The 6,000-nt window shown below is 46.0% G+C and overlaps 1 long non-coding RNA gene across 2 annotated transcripts in view; it reads left to right on the forward strand.

Moving 5' to 3' along the window:
- LOC144227649 (uncharacterized) overlaps positions 1-6,000 on the forward strand; it is a 43,482-nt gene that overhangs the window by 22,198 nt on the left and 15,284 nt on the right. For both annotated transcript variants that reach the window (XR_013333997.1, XR_013333996.1), the window contains exon 3: positions 5,768-5,872. This is a non-coding gene — a long non-coding RNA (uncharacterized LOC144227649). The remainder of the gene's footprint in view (positions 1-5,767; positions 5,873-6,000) is intronic.

Raw genomic sequence — 6,000 nt, forward strand, 5'->3', positions numbered from 1 at the left:
TTTTTATTTTATTTTTTACTGTTTTATTTATTTTTGAGAGAGAGAGAGAGACAATGAGTGAGGGAAGGGCAGAGAGAGAGGGAGACCTAGAATCTGAAACAGGCTGCAGGCGCTGACAGCTCAGAGCTGTCAGAGCAGGGCTCGAACTCATGAACCATGAGATTATGACCTGAGCCAAAGTTGGACGCTTAACTGACTCAGCCACCCAGGCGCCCCATCTGTGACTTTTATAGTTTTAGATCTATAATCCATTTGAGCTGGGGGGAGGGGAATATGCATTTACATTGCTAGTGTAATTTGATTTTTATAAGATGGGTATAAAACTATAATTGCTTGTTCAAAGGTTATATGGATTACTTTCACTTTATACTGCCAAGTAATCTTCTAATACAACCTCATCAGCTTATCCTCACACGAAAACAAAGCACAGAGCAAAAGCTGCACCACATTCCGAGCCAATAGAACTTTTCCATTTTAAAGATTCTTGCCATTAGGATGGAAAAAGTTTATCTTTTTAATTACAGGGGAGTCAAAATAAAGTTTCAACTGCTTTAGATGTTTGCTTTTATTCTTCTGAGAATTGTCTGTTCATATTCTTTACTCACTTTTCTACCAGAAAATTAGTATTTTGTACCTCCAGTGGCTTATCTTTTCTCTTTTTATAAAACATCCTGTTAAAAACACACAATGACTTAAAAAAATACTATATAGCACAGGAAATTTTAAAAGTACAGCTATGAAAAGAATTCAGAAAGCTTCCTGACATTAAAAAAAAGGAAAAAAAGAAAAATTCAGGTTGACATCAAAATTCTTAGCAGCAATATGACATGCAAAAATGCAAATGGAGTCAATTTCTTTCTAAATGAAAACATGAACACATAATTTATATCTAGTTAAGCTACCAGCTAAATTTGGAGGTAGAATAAAACATTTTCAGTCATGCAGACTAAAGGTGTGGGAATTTGCAGTTGAAACCATCATTGAAAACACCCTTAAAAGGGGCGCCTGGGTGGCTCATTGGGTTAAGTGTCCCACTTCGGCTCAGGTCATGATCTCATCGTTTGTGGGTTCAAGACCCACGTGAGCTGTGCTGACAGCTGAGAGTCTGGAGCCTGCTTCGGATTCTGCATCTCCCTCTGTCTCTGCCCCTTCTCCACTTGTGCGTGCTCTCTCTCAAAAATAAATAAACATTAAAAGAAACCACAAATATTTCAAGAAACTGATGAATACATTTTCAAAGAAGCAATGCAATATGATTCATGTAATTAAGAAAGTGATCCACAAATAACCTGGGAAAATTTACTGAACTTTCCAAAATGGACCCTCTGCATCCCAGGTTGGCAGGAAAGAAACCATTGAATGTAGAAAGAAACACACTTAATCCATAGCTATAACCTGATTTTTATTTCTACTATTTTGTGAATGGTTTTTCTAGTTATTGTACGTATAAGAAGCATTAATATATATATTTTATAAATTAATGAATGTGATCTTTTAATTGAGAGGTATTTATAATCAAACTAGTTTATAGATGACTTCTAAATGGCGAAGTCACTTCAAAATAAAAAATAAATAGTAAATAAAATAAAATTTAGAAAAATAGCAAAATAGTAACCTGGTGAGTACCAGGAGATAGAAGAAAGAGGTATGAGCATAATGAAGTAATCCTTTCATTCATGGTGAAACTATAGATATTTATAAGCTTTTGAAGTTATTGGGAAAAATTGCATCTAAGTTGGAGATATATTCAGAATAATACAAATAAGATATATTGCTTTCCTAAGTGTAGAAAATGAAATATATGAAGTGCAATTTAAAAAAGAAAAAAATAAACGTATCGGAATTTAGGTTGAGACCATCATGATAGCAGAGCGGGAAGTCCCAGGCCTTCATTCTCCTGTAAAGATAGTAGCTTACAAACAGTCTAGGGACTAAACGATCTTTGTGAGAGCTTCGGACACCAGACGAGCGGCTAAAGTGCTCCAGGGGAGCACAAAGCAAACAAGCAGGTGAGAAAGTCCATTCCTCTGCCCACCCTGGTCTCTACTACTTCCCAGAATCATGAAGCACAATTGGGAGAAAGCTCTAAACACCTGGCCTTCTCTCAGGAGGAAGATAGGATGGAATGTGCATCAATGTTTGGAATATTTGGGCCCTGACGCAGGCACTGGTTTCCACCTCACTGACTTGCTGTGCTGAGGGGAACACAGGTACCACGCAGATGCCAGGTGGGGTCCTCCGAGAATAAAGATGGCCCGCGCTGAACCAGGGAAACTGCAGTACCAACGATAGACACCAGGTGGAGGAAGAGCTCATAGGATCTCGAGGACAGGGAATTATACAGGCACACGTAATCAGATTCTGTCTCCCTCTCTCTCTGTCCCTCCCCTGCTCATGCTGTGTGTGTGTGTCTCTCTCTCTTTCAAAAATAAATAAACATTTAAAAAAGAACTATAGGATCATCTCAATTGATGGGGAAAAAGCACTGGAAAAATCTCAACATTCTTTCATCAAAAAAAAGAAAGAAAGAAAGAAAGAAAGAAAGAAAGAAAGAAAGAAAGAAAGAAAGAAAGAAACCACTCAAGAACTAGGAATAGAAACCACCTCAACATTAAAAAAGAAAAAGCCATATATGAAAGGATCACAGCTAACATCTTACTCAGTGGTGAAAGCTTGAAAGCTTTTCCTCTAAGATCGGGAAGAAGTCGAGGATACTCCCTCTCACCACTTCTATTCAAGACAGCACTGGAAGTCCTAGCCACAGAAATTGGTCAATAAAAAGAAATGGAAAGCATCCAAATTGAAAATTAAAAAGCAAGATCATCTCTGTTCATCAATGACACGGTCTCATATATGGAGAACTCTAAAGTTTACCAAAAATATCTGTTAGAGGTAACAAACGGATTCAGCAAAGTTGAGATAAACACAAATATCCTACAATTTATAAAGAATCTCAAAGATCTTGAATAGCCAAATAATCTTGAAAAAGATGAACCAGGTGGGAAGCCTCACAGTTCTTGATTTCAGAACATACCACCAAATTGCAATAATCAGAACAGCATGGTTTTGGCATAAAGAAAGACATGGAGACCAACAGAACAGAAGAGTCCAGAAAGAAACACTGTTTATACAACTTGTTTATACAGCAAATTATGGCAACATCTATATTGAACTACAGTTCAATAATACCAACCCAGATCATTGACATCGATGTGGCCAAGATACAGGCTATTTCCATCCCCACCAGAACCCTCCATGTTGCTTGTTTTAGCCACATCCACTTGTCTCTGGTCCCTCGCCGCCCTCTCAGCCATTGGCAGCCACGAATCTGTTCTCCATTTCTGTATCTTTCTCATTTCACAATGTTACATCTTTTCTCCGTTCAGAATCACACAGGATGCAACCCTTTGGGATTGGCTTTTTTCCACGTCAGAGCCTGACGCGGGGCCAGAACTCACAAATCGTGAGATCTTGACCTGAGCTGGTCAGACATCCAACCTACTGAACCTCCCAGGCACCCCTCCAACAAATTTTTAAAGAACAAAGAGGTGGCAATATTGCATTGAATTTGATCTGTTGTCTGTGCTTGAAGTACTCCTCAGAGGTGGGGTTGATAGATGACAGGCAGCTGTAAGGTGGGAGGAGATAGGAGAGAAATCCAGGACGTAGGAATGTGACCATGAGCCAACTACAGAGAAGTAGATCCATGTCTCCAATGAAAGAGGTGGCCATGAATGGGGGGGGGGAGAGTTCTCCCACCTGCATACAAGGTGCCTGGGGCAATTAGGCATCATAGGCAGCTGGGAATGGCTCCCGCCTAGGGTGTCTGTAAAAGGAAGTTTGATTGGAGATAAATTTCCGTAAAGGAAGAGTAAAGGGGGAGGAGGCAGCAAAAACATAGTGCTTTGTGGGAAATGTATGTTTGCCTCCAATCCCAGCAACATCACAGCACAGCCGCTGGCTCTTTTCTTCCATGGTGTCTAGCAGCCCTCACTGCCACTTAGCCCTTGGATTTGGTAAAGCATCCGTTTAGAGGTTGCACACTGCCATCACCTGGCAGGTGGCGATCGATGGTAGATTTGCGTGCAGACCGGTTGCAATAAAAGAAAGGGAACAGTAAACAAAGGAGAATGTTTAGTTAGACATAAAAGCACTTTAATAAAAGGATCAAGGCAGGTGCCCAGAAATACGAGGAAGTAGGAGTCGTCGGCACTAGCGTTTTTAGAAGGAGGCGTACTCTGAGCCAAACAGGAAACCATAGCTATTTCCTGTCTGGTATGGGCCACTCAAATATGTTAACCGGTTCAGAGGGCACAGGGGACACGGGTCTGGAGGCGGATTTGCATGGCCCGCCCTGCATCCTCGAATGCACTGTTTTATTGGTACCATAATTTTAGTATCCTGGACAGGGGTCTACTTCACGGTGGTTAATGAGTGCAGTTGGCCATCACACACCAGCTCCTTTGCCGCACATGCCTCTTGGCTTGTTTAACTGGCAGGTGACACCAGGCTGGATGGTCCCAAAGGAGCTTCCTGGAATGGCTGCGGATGCGCTGAACGCCGGGCACCCCCACGTCTACACTGCCTGCAGCACAGCTGTGTTAGTTTATACTTTGAGGAAAGGGATAAAGCCGCTGAAAGAGACACAAAACACAGTTTGTTCTACAGGGAAAACAAATAGATAACTATCAGCAAAACTACTCCCCTCCCGGCTGCCCTCCCCTCGGACCCTGCTACTGTTGATTCGAGGAATCTCCCCCCCCCCGCTGCGGAAGGCCTGGGGGTCTGGCTGCGGCTCCCCGGGGACGCGCCCTGGCTTTCCGAGAACCCGGTTTCCGCTGCAGAGCATCGCAGCAGAGCTTGGCCGCCGTTTCCTCCCGTGGAGACGATGCCCGGGTCACTTAGTGCCGAGCGTCTCCCCAGGCTGGGCCAGGGCCGTCCCACTGCGTTCCTTTGCGTCGGTCTTCGGCGGCCACGAAGCTCCGGGGCAGCCCAAAGCCGGAGCGGGCCTGGGGGGCCGCGAGCTTGGGGGGCGCTGGTGACCGAGGCTCCCTCGCCGCGAGGGGCCGGAGGGGCTGGCCCCGAGGCCGCGGCCGCGAGTCCCGGTTCTGGGCTCCGGGAACCAGGTCTCCACACTAGGTCGGGGCGATGACTGGACTCGGAGGCTGCGGCTTCCTGTTAGCAGTGGACACAGAGGACAAACACCCACACGGGAGAACTCGAAGGGCGAGCCTGGTTCAGCCCCTTCTCTCCCGGACGGCCTGCGTGGCGACGGGTAGGTGGCCTTTGGCCCGGGGAGCCCGCGGGCTTGTCTGCGGTGGAGGGAGGCCTGGGGAGGCCGCCCTGGCCCCGGGCAGAGGCCCCCAGCGGGACGGCGGCCCTTGAGCCTCTCGGGATGCGTTTCAGCTTTGATCTGCGTCAAAATCCACTTAGAAACTCATTCACAGGCAAATGCCCGGGATTCTATGTGACCTGCCCCACGCGGAGGCCCCTGGGCCTGCAGGAGGGGTGCTTCCCCGCCACCCTTAAGTCTGCAAACAACTGAGCCACATGTAGGTGCTGCTCTTGGCCTGACACCCAGTTCGCTGTTGACCTTGCGCTGCTCGCGCGCCTCAGGAGTCCCACAGGGATGACCCTTTAGTTTCTGACTATTGGGTACAATAAAGGCAATTCCTTCTAGAACAAGGAAGTCCTACCCAGAGGTCACCAAGGCGAGGGCCCCTCCGGCCCCCAGCTGTCATCCCCATCCATGTTCTTGTGTGTCTAGATGCCGTATTGAAAAGAGTCCTTCCGAGACCGTCGGGTCCTTTTCCCCAGCAACCTGGCACCGCCAAGGGCTACGAGCAAGGCACCGTGTCAGGTGCTGTGCAGGGTGAGTGTGTTGAACAAAAAACATTTCTCCAGACTCTCGAAGAGCACACATCCCAGAGGGCGAGAGAGGGGGCATGTTCACTGACATAAAATCCGTTTGGATAAGACCATACAGGGAGAGTTCCCTCC

The sequence above is a fragment of the Crocuta crocuta genome, unplaced genomic scaffold (assembly GCF_008692635.1).
Source record: "Crocuta crocuta isolate KB4526 unplaced genomic scaffold, BGI_CrCroc_1.0 scaffold41, whole genome shotgun sequence".
Classification (NCBI taxonomy): domain Eukaryota; kingdom Metazoa; phylum Chordata; class Mammalia; order Carnivora; family Hyaenidae; genus Crocuta; species Crocuta crocuta.